The sequence below is a fragment of the Daktulosphaira vitifoliae genome, unplaced genomic scaffold (genome assembly GCF_025091365.1).
Source record: "Daktulosphaira vitifoliae isolate Bord-2020 unplaced genomic scaffold, ASM2509136v1 Scaffold_5, whole genome shotgun sequence".
Classification (NCBI taxonomy): domain Eukaryota; kingdom Metazoa; phylum Arthropoda; class Insecta; order Hemiptera; family Phylloxeridae; genus Daktulosphaira; species Daktulosphaira vitifoliae.
In genome coordinates, this window is record NW_026099576.1 from 25,142,043 (window position 1) to 25,158,597 (window position 16,555).

The window sequence follows — 16,555 nt, forward strand, 5'->3', positions numbered from 1 at the left end:
GGAATAATAGATTCTAAAAAAATCAATAACATTATTTATCATAATAAATTAGGTTTATTATTACTAAAAAAAAATTATATACTATTATACTTAATATTTATGATTAAATTTATAGTATGTTATAATACTGTCAAGGTATGCTCTGAGACGATCAACAGTTGTATAATATTATTCTACCTACGAATAAAAATAAAAGTTAATAAGTATAAAATACATTGAATCTATAGTTACTCAATTGTTCCTTTAAATTATAATTTTTTCTCCGTGTTGAAAAAACTGAGTATTTTCGATGTTGAAAAAGTATGTTGTAATACTTACTTTTTTACGTTTTCGGTGAAGATTTTTACTCTTACGTATGTCACTAAATTTTAATTTTTTATTGAAATAATTATTTCATGTGATTGTGTACTCAATGTTATCAATATGTATAACATTATATGGATTATAATGTACACACGCAGTAGACGACTAAAAACAATGATATTCATTGAAATTTAATTTACGCCATGAAAAAATCACACTAAGCGCTTATAACAAGGAGAATACATTCTATCATTATAATCATAAATACTGTGAAATAATGTCCTCTATTTAATTCGATCTTTTATACAAGATCGTTTATGTCGGATGGGGGAGTGTGTTTTTACTTCTCTAACAATTTAGAGGTTAAACGTCATTATTTTATATTTTAACCGCTAGTAAAAACGTACACTATACAATAACTATACACAAATAATACAGAATAATATATTTATTGAAATAAACTGTACAGCTGATAATTTTTACTATAAACATGTTTTGAAAAAAAATAAAATATATTTACAATATACAATTATTTTTTAACCACATACATAATACTTTAATACGATTATTCGTACAACAATCATCATGGTGTTTATGCAATGAACATGTAATCGTTGATACATCGGAATTATCTTGTAAAAGTACATCAATTCTCGGACAGTCATAATCTTCCATATTGATTATCGGTTTGTTTGTAAATCTTTCGAGAAACTTCTTTTTTTGTAAACCTTTAACGTAAAATTGTAAACATCGATTGGCGAAACCGTCCATTATCGTCTGTAGTTTTGAATAATCGACATTGCCGTCAATATGATGTAATTTATGTTTTTTACGATATAACCACGAATTGACTCTAGCTGACTTGGTTGTCATGTAAAAATTATCAGGTGGTTTAAACACGTAATGATGTAAAGTATTAAACGCATAAACTGACAATTCTTTAACAATTAATTGACACCTATAATCTACGATGCATTGAAAATCGACAACTATTGATTCTTCCATCTTGGATCAGCGTCGAAATTATACTAAATCGTTTTTGTGTATCCAACTAGTTTTTTTCAATCCGTACCATTTAACTAGATAGTGATTATTTTTACGTCTTAAAATGTTTTCAACGAGAAACGTACTAGGGAATTTCGTTTTTTTCAACTCTTCTCGATAAAACGTTCCGTTAATTAGCGCACCGTCTTCATCTTTCAACACGTATACAACGGGTATTGAATGTTTTATTTCATGTATGAAAAATATTTCATTTGACCAATTCTGTGTGTATCCTTTAACGAAAGCGGCTTTATTTTTACTAATACGAACCGCGTCACCAATATTAAATAATTTTCGTTTAATGTTCGAATAATTCGGTAAACGATAAAACCGTACGTTATCTGGATATTCCGACGCTTGTGTCGGTGTTTGACGAATCGCCGAATGAATACTATCGTTATAATCATTTACTACTTTTTGTAATAATGATAACCACTGGAAAGACCCCGACGCTGTAAATTTTCGCTACATACGTTCTTTAAGCGTACAGTTGAAACGTTCGATTACGCACGCTTTCACCGCCGAATATGCAGGAAAATGTTTAATACCTTTCAATTTCAGAAAAGTTCTCAGCTCTTTGTTGAAAAATTCTGATCCCCTATCCGTTGTCATGTACAATGGACATCTATTGGAGTTGTTTATTATTGATTCAAAAGCTGCGACAACTACCTTACCGGTTTTGTTTTTTAATGGAACACACCATGCATATTTTGTATATACATCTATTACCGTGAGAATAAAAGTATAATTTTTATTCTTGCTGGAATACTTTTTCATATCGACGAGATCCGCTTGCCACGTGTTGTCTTTACCGTAAGGCGTTACGATACGTCTAGGAAATTTTTTTCTAGCTTGTGCATGTAACTCCTCCGCTATTTGCTCTTTGACGGATTTCATTCTATCACTCCGTTTTCTCTAAGTTCTTCTTCGAGTGATATTATTTCGTTATTTACATCCGTATTACCCGCACGCTTAGATGCGTGTAAGATAGCCAACCGTTCGATTAATTCATTTATATCGTCCCAGTATACGTATTCTTTTCGTTTATTCGTAACGGATAAAAACGGTAGTCCACTACCAAACTTTTCGTTTTCACTAAACAGTGGTTCACGTCCGGTAAATAACTGTTTTATAATATTTTTATATTTATATCCTGGATTAGTTTTCAATTTTCCGTTTTTGTTTCTATGAACTCTAGTGTGGATAAGACAGTTTTTATACGTTAACAGATCATCAGAAGTGATTAAATCGATGTTGGGTATCTTTTTAAATAACAATTCATGTAATCCTTTTGTCAATGACACTTGTTTTAGACTACCGACTTTTATGCTACCCATATGTTCATCAATGATTACTGTTTTATCGCCCATCTTAAATTCACCGTTATCATTAACGGTTACGCCGTAGACTGCATCAAAATTCGATTGTTGTGGTTTTTGATATTGTATCGGAGACGATAGCACAACCGTATTATTTTTATCAACGTTATCGCTATCATCAGAGCTATTTGATTTCTGATGATTAAAAAAATTTTTTGTTTGATGTGCAATTTCTTCAAGAGGTTCAACAATAGGAGACGCATGCTTGCGTATAAACTCTCTAGTATCGTCAACACCGCGTTTGAGTTGTAGTAATTTTTTCCTAATACTTTTTTTAGCTTTTATAATACTCGACGTTATATTTTCCTCAGTCTCCATTTTGTACTAATAAGCAAGTGTTTAAAAATCATTTCTTTTTATATAAATATCAAAGCATTTCCGATACCTTCCCTCGTTTAACGGAAAATCTTTCGCTATCATCAAAAATTCAAATCTCCCACTATTCCAGCATTTGGCACACATTTCTTTAAATTCTATAAAACTCATGTCCGACGAACAGTGATCATCGTATATGTGTTTTAAATTAGTTTCGTCTTGTTTGTATAAAATAATCATATTCGTGTTGTCTCTAATGAGTTGTTTTGGTATACGAGAATACGTCTGCGATAAGTAAAATATATCGACACCATTATGTCGCCCTCTACAAAAATACGATGCAATGTTGTTTTGTTTTTCACATACGACATCATCGAATATAAATATAGAATTAGGAGTTGCGGTTTCCGGTGGTATTACTTGATCGTTGTCCGTGTAAACGTTTATGTTTACCCCTTCAACATCATTGATAATATTTTCTAAAATTTTATACTTGCGCTGATCCGGTGTTTTTGTATAGAGATAAACGTTTTCAAATTTTAAACCGTTTTCTTCCGTCAGCAAATTATACATAACGTTTGTTTTACCGCAATTAGACGGTCCACAAATTATACAACGAATACTATCAGGTAGTAAGGGACCGTGTTTCATTCGTTTTGATTCGGATTTATTCAAATCAATATTAGAAATCGGTAACTTACACGTTTGCACTTCGAAAAACATTACGTATAAAAGATTGACGCAATACTTTCGCCGTTTTAAATGATGGTTCGATGTCGACGATCAAACAATACTAAACGCGGTTACGGTATAGTCAATTCTCTTATAAATAATCTTCCAGTTGAAGTTCATTGGCCAACGTATCAGTACCTAGGACCAGGGACGCGGTTGGAAAAGCGATTGGCTCGTGGTGACCCCGGAAAAAATCCGTTGGATTCGGCAGCTCGCGATCACGATATAGCTTATAGTAAATATAAGGATCTTAAAAATCGACATCAAGCCGATTACGTGTTACAAAACCGTGCTTGGGAACGTGTTAAGGCGAAAGACAGTACGTTTGGAGAAAAATTAGCGGCATACGCTACTACCAATATAATGAAAGCGAAACGCAAACTCGGGATGGGAGTGAATTTCAACTCGATTGTCAGTTCGAGTAAAAGGGCAATGCGTAATATGAAGGGTAAAAGTGAAAAGAAAGCCAGTGTCGTTGCACTCACAGTGGCTAAAAAAACATTCAAAAACTCAGCTCGAAAACCTACTACTCCTCGCACTATAAAAATACCAAAAATCGGTGGAGCGCTGCCCTTGATTCTTATTTTCGCCGGTCTGTCTGCTTTAGCATCATTAGTNTCGCCGGTTTGTCTGCTTTAGGATCATTAGCAGGTGGTGCCGCGAATATAATCAAAGCGGTAAACGAAGTAAGAAAAAATAAAGACGCGAAAACTCCTGTTAAAATCGGTAGCGTTATGCTTTTAAAAAGAGGATCAGCATTGTATTTGAAGCCATTTCAAAAAAACTAATTCATACGCTACCCAGTGATCGTCCGCTAAACAGTGATGATATAATAAAATACGCCAGATCGTTCAAAATATCACATTTTCGTAACGTCTTTTCACGAGACAAGTTACCTAAAACACCACGAACTTTTGAATGTGCCGTAGTGAATTTAGATGATGATACGGGTAGAGGTACACACTGGGTAGCTTATTATAAAAAAAATAAAACTGTATTTTATTTTGATTCGTTTGGCAATTTACCACCACCTTTAGAATTACGCAACTACTTAAAAGGCTGTCGTATTAAATTTAACTATACTCGTGTACAAGAATTTGATACGTTCGTGGGCGGACAATTGTGTATGAAATTTTTACTGGAACAATGCAACGGTCATTAACGTTATCTTTTCAAGGTAACCAATCTAAAATGATCAGTACTTTTTTTCCACCCATAGAACTAGATGGAAGCGCAGAATTGGCACTTTTGAGTTTACAAGCGTGTAATTCTAAACCAAACGTTAGTGAAAAAAATAATTCTTTTCGCGTTCAAATCGATACAGATAAACTCAACACTTCAACGTCAGTTAATTCTTCAGTAATTGATTTAACAATACCAATCGGATCATACGAGCTAGAGGATATAAGTAAATACTTATCGAATGAATTGAGAAAACATAATATTATTTTCACTTTAATGTCCAATGCGAATACATTGAAATCAGAAATGTATTGCGATAAAACAGTGGATTTTACGGCAAACAATAGTATTGGAGAATTATTGGGATTTAATAAACGAATGTTTGAAGGTGGTGTCGTACATGAATCAGAACAAATGGCTAATATCAATCCATTATCATGTATAAGAATAGAGTGTGATATCGTACATGGTGCATTTGTTAACGGACGCGAGACGTGTTCAATTCACGAGTTTTATCCTTTGGTGTCGCCCGGCTATAAGATTGTAGAATCACCTAACAATCTAATTTATTACCCTGTGTTGACTAATCAAGTAGATAACGTAAAAATTGAAATTAAAGATCAGAACGGAGAACTTGTCGATTTCAGAGGTGAGAGTGTAACAGTTCGTGTTCATATCCGTTATGGGAGTACGATATAACGTTAAAAGAAAACGTTTTGACGACATTGACAACAGTTGTGTTTCAAAATTTCCAGTGTTAACAAAGGATAGCTTGAATACTCTCTTAAATCTTGGTTACACGCTTGCAAACCATTATGGAAGACATTCTGAACATACACGAAAAACCATACTTCGAAGAAAGTATAACAAAATTTGAATATCATTCGTATCAACCGTTTTCTAGTAATGCGCTGTCGAATAACGATGAAATACGAATTGCGATACAACATCAAGATTTGTACACTCTACCCAGCGAATCGTTACTACACATCGAAGGCGAAGTAGAAAAAAATATGGAATCGGTGGGTGAAGGTGCGTCATTTGTTAAAATAATTAACAACGGTATTATGTTTCTGTTTGATGAAATTCGTTACGAATTAAATTCGGTCGAAGTCGATAAAATAAGAAATCCTGGTATAACGACATGTATGAAAGGTTATGCGTCTTTTCAAACGGCTAACCTTTACCGATATCAAAACGCCGGATGGAATGAGAGCGGTGAGAGTAAGACAAACTTTGAAGTTTGTATACCCCTTAAATTAATCATGGGGTTTGCAGAAGATCATCGCAAAATTATAATAAATTCTCGTCAAGAACTTATATTGCATAGATCTAGCGTGGATATTAACGCGTTAAAATGTGAGCGAGGCAACAGTAAAATAAAAATCGCGAAAATTATATGGAGAATGCCGCATATAAACGTTGAGGATGGTGTTAGATAATATATATATACCAAAAGATACATCAGCATATTGTCTTATACTACATGATAAGATTTTCGAGTATAACGCTATGACTAGCGAAGTACACAAGGTGGTTTAATTTATGAAATAAAAAATTAATATAAGTATAATATTTTTTTTTAATTTAAAACAATTACTATTGTACATAATTAGTTATAATTTTTAGTTATTTATGTTTTACATTTAATGATTAAATTTAAATTTATTTACAATATTATACATTTTTAATATACTTATAAATTTATTTATTAAACAATTGACTTCTATTCAAATATCCGTTTTTTTTTCTTTTCTCAGGAAGACGCTTTAATTGAGTTGTGTTGTGATTCCACCATAAAAACTATGTTCAGGGAGAAACGATTGAACTTATTTTGGATGAATGCTAAACCAAGCTATCCAGTGTTATATGTAAAGGCAATAAGGTTTTTAATGGTTTTTTCAACTACATATCTATGTGAGCGTGCATATTCGACCTTGGTGCACATCAAGAATAAATACAGAAACAGATTGGACGTTGAAAGTGACATGCGACTCGAAATTTCTAATTTCAATCCTGACATTGAATCAATACTTCAGTCAAAACAATACCAAAAGTCACACTATCTTTAAGTCAATAAACTCTATATTTTTCCATTACTAAGCTGTGTACATATTTATTTACATTTCCCTTCTTTATCTTAATCCCTTTAATTAGTGGACTACTAAAGGGGTAGAGTTTAGACCCATCAGCACAGTCTAGCTCAAAAGTAGCAGACTGGAGGGTGGCTCCTTGTCAGCCACCAGCACAACTACCTTTTTACTATACCCACTAAAGGACGGTTAAGCCCAAAAACTAGCCAGCTCGTACACTAATTATTAAGATTGACTAAAGGATCAGCAGTCCAACCTAGATTCTAGCCGCACACACACACACAAATTCTAAGAACACGGAGAATATAAAATATTTGAGCTAAGCCCAGATTTTTAAATAGTTATTTTATTTAGTGTACTGTATCCAAGACTCCCCATCTTTACTATTACTATAAAAATCAGTGCACACTAAACAAAATGTTTCATCTTCTTCCTCATCATAATTCGTCTCTAGGTTATTATTCTTCTTGATTTGTTTTTGTTTCTTAACATTCTTATTTTTATAATCTAAGCTTTTTTTAGCACTAACTTTAGTTTATTCTTCAATTTTTAATTTTTCTGGAGTATAAGTAAGAATTGTACTTTTTCCTTTTCTTCTACTTTTCATTGTTTTCATTTTATCTTGTAATGCTGTTTTTGGGTAAGGTTGTACTGGCGCTGGAGATATAGTTGAAGTAGATGGCTGTGAATCAATACTGTGATTAGCTATGTTTTCTTGTGGCTTTAAATAGGGATTAATGACAGTATTATTTACTGGATTATCAGTTATATTATTCATTACCACGTTTGTTATAATTGTTGATGCAAACTCATCCTCAGTAAAGGCGTCTCAATTGAAAGGCCAAATCACTGACACAGAAAATCCATTTATAATGTTTTTGGGTGTGGCAACTTTAATTAATACACTTGATGATAGAGCCGGTACATCATATATGGTTATTCTTTTTCCCGGATTGTTTGCTATCCAGGCGGTCATATTCTGGTTCACAATTTTTTTGAATGGCCATTTACTGATCTATCAAATAGCTGTAGTTTATGGGAACAATAGGGTGGAAATGTCAATAAAACAATTCCTACAGCCTTACAAAAATCAATGACTGGCAAATATCCATCAATAAAATACGTTATAACTGATTTTGTTGATTTTCAATTATTTATTTTCATTTTATTATTTGGAAAACGCATATTCGTTTAAAAAAAGATTCCAGAAGTTNAAACGCATATTCGTTTAAAAAAAGATTCTAGAAGTTTAATTTTTTATGCCAAGTACGATAATTATATTAGATTTATTATTTTATGGACAGTTAATTAATGATTAATTACAAATTTAACAAAATTGATTGTATTATTACATTTTGTCGTATCAATATATCAATTTTGGTTTACTGAATTACTTTAAGATAGTACCAATTATATTATTATTAAAGATAAGTATATTTGAGTTATATTCGACAACTGACATAATTTGTGTCGTATAAATGCAGCAGACAATTTGTGAACACGTTAAATATAATATAATGTATACCTGTTTATTATTATATATTAAATGATACGTTTTAATCACAAATGTACAATACTTTTAGAGTCTTTTAAAGTAATACTAACTAATATTTATCTTATTGGTAATTATTCCCACGAAATAACTGATAGTAAGTTATCATCAAATTTACAACTATTTAATCTGAACACTGATTTTTTGAAAATTGATCCATCATTTTGGAGTGCGAACAACAGTTACATATATGCTTTAAATACTATAACTAAATTACGTGTTATTAATGATACAGCCTAGCGTGGCATTAAATTAATCTAAGATTACATTATATATAAACTACAAATGAAGAACAGAAACAATACGTTTTACAAATAGTAAGTAATTATCGGAAAAAATGTCCTAATTGTAAAAAAAGTACATTATAAAAAATGTATTATAATAATATAATTTAATTATTGTTAAAATATTTTTTTAGTTATTATTATTTAAAAAAAAATAAATTAAAAATTGTTAATAACAATTAAATTAAACTGTTAGGTTTGTAATTAATCATTAATTAACTGTCCATAAAATAACAAATCTAATATAATTATCGTACTTGGCATAAAAAATTAAACTTCTAAAATCTTTTTTTTAACGAATATGCGTTTTCCAAAAAATAAAATGAAAATAAATAATTAAAAATCAACAAAATCAGTTATAACGTATTTTAAGACTTTTACATGTTTTTTACTGTATGTAGTGTTTTTGTGGGCTATTTATTGAGAAAACAACATTGAAGTTATTATTTTTGAATTTCTTGTAAAATTTCCTTTACTTGAGTTTTACTTTTATTATTCTAAGTTAAGAGAAAAAAAAGTTATGATACATAGATCAGTTATTTCTATTAAATTTGACTCTTCGACTCAACTTAATAGGCCCGGGGGCACGGGTTAACCTTAACGGATGGGTCCCAAATTTTGCACAGCTCATTTTATTGACCATTAAAAAAAAATTAAGGGGTAGCGTAAAAAGAAAAAAGTCATTCGATATTTGAGGGCCACCCTAATGCACATAGTTACTGATGTGTCACGTTCAGCAGATATGATTGCTCCTATTTGTTTTTTCCCACGAGTTGCCACAATCTTTTCTATTTTTTGTACAGTTGTAATACCTGTTTCATCTATGTTGTAAATATCATGTGCTTCAAATTTATATTTAAGTAAAATTGACTCAAGTTAATCCATAAAATTGTTTACATTAGCTTGATTAAAATTCATTGTTCTAGCTAGACTAGTTAGACGAATAGACAATGTTAGATTTTTTTTTTTTTAAATTTGTGAACCAATTAGTACTTGCTTCACCATTATTTTCCCAATTCTTTGGTACTTTTAAACTTAATTTTATTGCAAATTCATATGACAGTTTTCTAATACTTTTAGGATTTAAACCAAAATACATATCAGCACAATTTTTTATATAATCAGAGAGTTGTTTTTCTTGATCAACATTGAATATTTTATTATGTGGTTGATATCCTATAGTTGGTAAAGCATTACCTGTTTCTAGGTGGAGTATTAATTTTTTTATTTACTTGTTCAAAATTACATGGCAAATATTAAAATCCGCAGCAACAGATCGTTCTGATATATGTTCTTTTATGCAAAGTTCTGCAGCTTTTTTCATTGTACTTTCTGATGTGGTACCTCTGTTTGATTTTTTTACACTATTACGTGTCATCTTACACACTATATCTTAGAAACTTAACAAAATAAAAAATCAACATATAACAACAATTTTATAACCTCATTTACCTAATTTTTCAATGTATGTAACATTATAATTTATTATCACTGATAAAAGGTAGTGTTTCAATTGACCTCTAACTGTTTGTTACAATTGCCCCCGATTAGATTTTTTTCTTATCTTTGAAAATAAATTTAATTTTTAGCTCCTTTATTATTTATGTGTCATATTCTCTATAATCACCTAAATAGAAAAATATTCCACTTTAATAAATACATGTAAATTCACGGAGAAAAATTGAAAATTACAAAAAAAAAAATAATCATTTTTTCACGTTGATATCAGTTTTTATTCTTTATCTAATAAACGAAACACGGTAACCCCTAACTGATAACATGCAAATAAGGCACTTAGATATGTGTAAATATTGCACGTACACCCAATTTTTAATATTTGTCATGGAATAAAATATTTAGCTTGTTACAATTGACCCGTGTTACTTTTGACCCCGGTCTCCATTACTAGTTTTCGGTTGAGATATGTTACATTTTAAATACGCAATGTTTTTAAAATAGCGTTTAAACGTGTATAAAACACCAAATAGTTCAAAATTTACATTGATCTTATGGGACGTTTTAATGTTTTAAACAAGTTCTTTTTAAACATGTTTTAAAACGACCATCAACTTATCGATCGAAAAATTAACATAAGACGAATGGTTGCGATTAATATACCTTTGAGTAAGTTTTCAAAGCATTTACTCTAGTAAAAATGATAAGTTTTCATTGAATACTTATATTAAATATATATTAAATATATATATTGAATTATATTAAACAGAATTGTAAAAAAAAAAAAAATGTGATCAGAATTTACCAAATTAAATATAAATATGGTTGATGTCTATATTATAATTATACACAGTTCCATCGACTTGTCAGCAGGACTAGTAAGGGCTAGTACAAATTTTATTTTAACCGCTGTATCTTTTGTATTATATTTTAAGAATGGTTGTCAATTGTTTGTCAGCAGGTCATTTACAAACCTACTGATAATCATTTTCTCAGATACTATTGAAAATTTTAAATATTGTAAAGAGAAAAATTTGGTTTACAAAATTACAATATCCATAATTTTTTTTTCATCCCTTCTAAAAAAACCTTAAATTAAATTTTTACAATCCACAATGGTACAACATTATGGCTTCACAGCAAAAGCAGTGTGGTGAAATACTTAACAGCCAATAATAAAGTTAAAAGTAAGACTGCTTTTATTTTTAGCTTCGATGCGAAGGTGAAAAGGTATTAAATCTTTTAATTTAATATACTGTAGCTTACATTATAGGGTCACCCATTTTCATAAATAATTTACATTGAATATGGAGTTACTTATTTTGAATTTTTGCCAATGTTTCCCCCCTAAATCAAGAAAAGTAACATTGAAAATTTGAACAAGCTTAAATTGAACATTGTATCATCCTTGAAGTGAATTGTACAATTACTGGATTGAAAATGTGTTACAATCGCTGAAGATAGATAGTAAAAAACATCGTAGTAGTGTCCATCAGACACACTTAGTTTTTGCTCTATTCTCTTTTTTTTTAAGTCCGTCTCCAATTTTTCTCTACTCTCACCCGACTGAATTTTTTCAACGACATGTGCAAAATATCACAAATTGTATCAAGTTGAAGATTTAACCTCAAAAATTATAAAAAAATTCCCTCGTTATTCGTAAGTTGAGGAAATTCTCCAAAATATAACAATTTTAGAAAACGATAAATTACGAAACTTTTTACTTAAAACTGCCATTACACTTTTAAAAATGAATGTATCAAAACGATTTTTTTTTATTATTGCCTTAGATATGTGTCTTTTATTTGGTATACTCTAAGTTAAAAAAAAATTGTGCCGATGACTTGTCTTTTATACGTAAATGGCCCCCAAAATTAAACAAAAAATGAATTCGTAAAAAATAACCGTTTATTGTGTTATTATAATTTTCTACTTCTACTATAACTTTATGTCAAACAATATACTCATATAGCAGGAGGAGGTATGTACCCCCAATTAAACCCCATCTTTTACAAAAAAAAAAAATAAATCAAATTTAATTGTTAATTATAAATATTTTTAGAGAGGAATTTTGAAGATTTTAATGTCCGTCAAAAAAGTATATACAACGGAAGAGGCTTCCCATTTCATAATAATTGTTTTAGCTACCAATGGCTTATGATAAATTATAATTTCAAAATATAACTGAAATTATAATGAATTTACGAGGGTTAGAATAATCGAACTTTTTTTTAGCTCTGATGCAAAGCTGAGAAGGTATAAATTTTTCATTTATTATTGTGATAATATCACACTATTACAAATTAGAAAAGTAATAAAAAATTCAACTAAATGTGTGGTTTAGACTTAAAAAGGCAAATGTTTGTCTCAATTATACACTATATGTTTTATTTTCTTATTAAAGTAAGATTATGAGGACGTGTAGTTAATTTATCAAGTTATCAGTGGGATATTGTAGTGATTGTTACTCATTTTTATTATTTTACAATGTTTAATGTTTTCACGTCATGTATATTATGTACTATACTCGCTATGTATAATAAAGTCATGGATAATGATAGTTTTATCGATATAATAAATACACGTGGTAAAATTAAATCGATATTCTGTTGTTGAAAAAATGCAAATATTCCTTACCATACGCGGGTTGGAACATTGTACCCCGAACGCATAAGACATAAGCTTTATTGACTCGGTACCCGTACATCGCTACCGTCAGTTGAAAAAAATAGTTATTTAAGCTAGTTCAAATTTCAAAGTTATTTTTCTTGACTTCAAAAAAGCAAAAAAATTAAAATAAGTTTAACTTTCTATGTTATATCAATTTTTCTTTATATAATATTTATGAAAATCAGTGTAACTCCTTGTCAGGTATTTTAAATAAAATATAATACAATACCCAGAATTTTAACACAAAAATTGAATATTTTTGAATATGGTTATCAGATTTTTGTATTTCTGATTTTAGTAAATGTTGAAAATATGAAGCATCTTTATTAACCAAATGAGAGTGCTTGGTGGGAAAATGACGTTTTAGTTTACTTGGAACCATTGATTCGTTGGATAATTTTTCGCCACATATAAGACACCATGGTCGAGGATAATCCATATTCCCGGACCAAGAAAATCCTATGTTTAAATAATCTTCATTATATTTACGTCAGATATTTAATTTTGTTTTTTTCTTCGTTGGTTCACTCACTGATGTGCTGTCAAGTGAACGAATTAAAAATGCATCCATTATAAAAAAATATTATTTAAGTATTATTTAAAATTCAATACCATCGAGCCAGCTGCGATGGGCAAACTGATATTAAATACTATTACAGTACTATCCGTATCTATAATTAATGATGAGTCTGTGTTTATGTTTGTTAGTTATCAGTTTTCTTCGTATATTGATAATAATACTGGTAAATACAAAATTATAAAACTATCAATAGATTTTTCGCAGCACACCGGTTGAAAACCACTGAACTAAGTATTGAGGTAATAAAAGAGGAACAATCTCGAGGTGAGTTTTGTGTTTGCATTCATGAGGCTATAAATAATAATAAATATAATAAATTCAAAAGATAATCTAGACATTATTGTATTAAAAATAATCTGTTGTATTACAAAAATTGGTCTCCAAATGGTATAAATTATTTTTAGTTATTCCAAATAACTTAATTAACAATGTGTTAAAAGTTTACCATGAATCTGTATCGAGTTCACATTTTGGGATGAATAAAACCCTACTTAAATTAAAACAAAAATATTATTGGCCAAACATGATAAAAGATACTAATAATTACATAAAAACTTGTAAATAATGCCAATTTTTAAAAAAACCAGTGTGTAAACCTGCTGGCTTATTACAGCCAATTCCTTTAGAAAGCTCAAGGCCAACCTCCAGATTCTGTATTGATTATTTAGGACCATTAGTACCATATAGGGAGAAAAAATACTTAATTGTTTTTAATAAATAAATTCTAATTAATTCTACTAAAATGGCTTTTACTAAAGCTGTATTTAATGTCAATGCTCAGGCTCAATTGAATTTTTAGTCGACCTTATCACGACCTTTGGGCCTCCTAGCATTTTACAAAGTGACAGGGGACCTCATTTTAAGAATAAAGAGGTTGAAAAGGTTTGTAGAAACTTAGGTATCACAAATTTTTTCAACAACGTACCATCCATTAACTAATGGGTAAACTGAATTAATGAATAAAATTCTTTGTAACAGCCTAACACACTATGTTAATAAAAACCAAAAAGATTAGGCTTTGTCCAGGGTGCGGCAGAGAAATAGGATGTTTTTGAAATAATTATAAAATCATTAGTTTTTGTTTTAGGGAAAATTTATTGGTAGACCAACATACACAAAGACATAGCATTTGATAAATCTCGGATGGATTTTCAGTTGTGGAAAACAATATCAGGTATATGGTGACCATTTCCATCGACGCATTTTTGAAGGCGTTCGCGAAAACTAGCCTCGACTTTTTCCAGCAAATCTCTATTGATTTCACTAATTTCCTGGCGGATTGCATCTTTCAATTCATCTAATTTACGAGGATTATTTTCATAGACGCGGGACTTGAGGTACCCCATAAAAAGAAACCACACAAGGACATGTCCGGGGACCGAGGAGGCCATAAAAAGTCACCGAATCATGAAATTAAATGGTTGGCAAACAAGGGACGAAGAACAGCCATGAATGCCCTGGCGGAGTGTGCCGTGGTTCCATCTTGCTGAAACCACAAACGGTCACGATCAATACGTTTTCTTTTTAACTCGGGGATAAAGAAGGTGTTTACCATATTAACGTTACGTTCAGACGTTACTGTAACGGTAACCCCATTTTCTTCAAATCAAGCTTCCTGTTCGAAGGTTGTTCACCCATCGTAAGATTGTGTTCCGCGTGGGAACAGAGTCATTTTAATTAATACCGAATCGACGTCGGAATTCACGCTGAACCGAAACCACTGACTCCGCCACTCTTCACAAAACAATCGTACGCGAAAACGCGTTGGTCTAACCCAACCGCTCCATAGTAGCAACTGAAATTGAAATACTTTGAGTCAAGGCACCGAATGTAATCTGACACACATCCCTCCCTTCTCTAATGGTCGAGTACTACCTGTCCTAAAAACGTTCGCTCTTTGTGCTGCACTCTGTATTATACGATGGTGACTTTTGCTTATAATTCTTGTCCACGCTAAAGACTTAGTTTTAGTTTGTTTTTCTTAATACATGGTTTTGAACCCAATCGGCCCATTGAAAATAAAATCTTACCCGAGGACGATTATTTCAAATTATTAAAAAATATTAATAGACTAAAGCAAATAAGGGATGAAATTCCAAAGTTAATAAAAATTGAACAAGAAAGACAAAAAAAGTATTATGATAAAAATCATCAGGAAGTTAGCTTTGAACCTGGTCAATAGGTTTTAATCAAATTTAATGTACATGAGCGGAATATTTCAAAATAATTGTCATATAAATATCGCTGTCCATTTAAAATTATTGAAAAATTATCTGACATAAATTATAAAATCAGTCTAATATTAAATGGTAAAAACGCCATTGATACCTTTCATGTTCAGAGAAAAAAAACCCAGCACAGGGGGGTCGCGGCACAGTTGTGACGTGGTATAGTTGGATCAAGTATAATGATATCTGACAGTGATTAAAATCACTATCAAAAATAAACGCTTCGATGCAAATCTTTAGATAGTGTTTAATTTTAAAAAAATTGGTGTTTTATTCCAAAAGCTACTTGATCTGCTGGTTCCTTATTAATATCTCGATTAAGATAAAGTATGTCGAATGAAAAAGGGTTTATTAAAAAAAATTATTTCTCATAAAAAAATTGTGTGGATCCATAAACTTTTCAATAAGTTATAGCATTATAAAGTTAAATATAATATAAATAATAAAATCGAGAATTTTCACACGAAAATAGCATTCGGTAGCCATTTTCGCCGTGAAGACAAGTCCAGAGGTCAAATTTTTTTTTTTCAAATTAAAGTATATTACATTAGCTTTAATTTAAGATATATATAAAAGTGTCAGACCTTCCGGAACATTTTCAAAAGTTATGTTGAAAAAGTAAATTTTTTGTGAAAAAGTTGAAATTTTAAATCCCCCCCTGTGGGCAGGTTAAGTGTCAGATTTACAAAAAAAATATACCAAATGATAAGTAAATACATCAAACATCTATATAAAAAA

The 16,555-nt window shown here is 30.5% G+C and overlaps 1 long non-coding RNA gene across 1 annotated transcript; it reads right to left on the minus strand.

The window, feature by feature from the left end:
- LOC126907329 (uncharacterized) lies at positions 1–1,807 on the minus strand. Its single transcript, XR_007704479.1, has 3 exons — positions 319–1,807; positions 91–177; positions 1–13 (listed from the first exon to the last, which is right to left on the minus strand). It is a non-coding gene; the product is annotated as an uncharacterized LOC126907329 (long non-coding RNA).
- Positions 1,808–16,555: the final 14,748 nt, after the last annotated feature.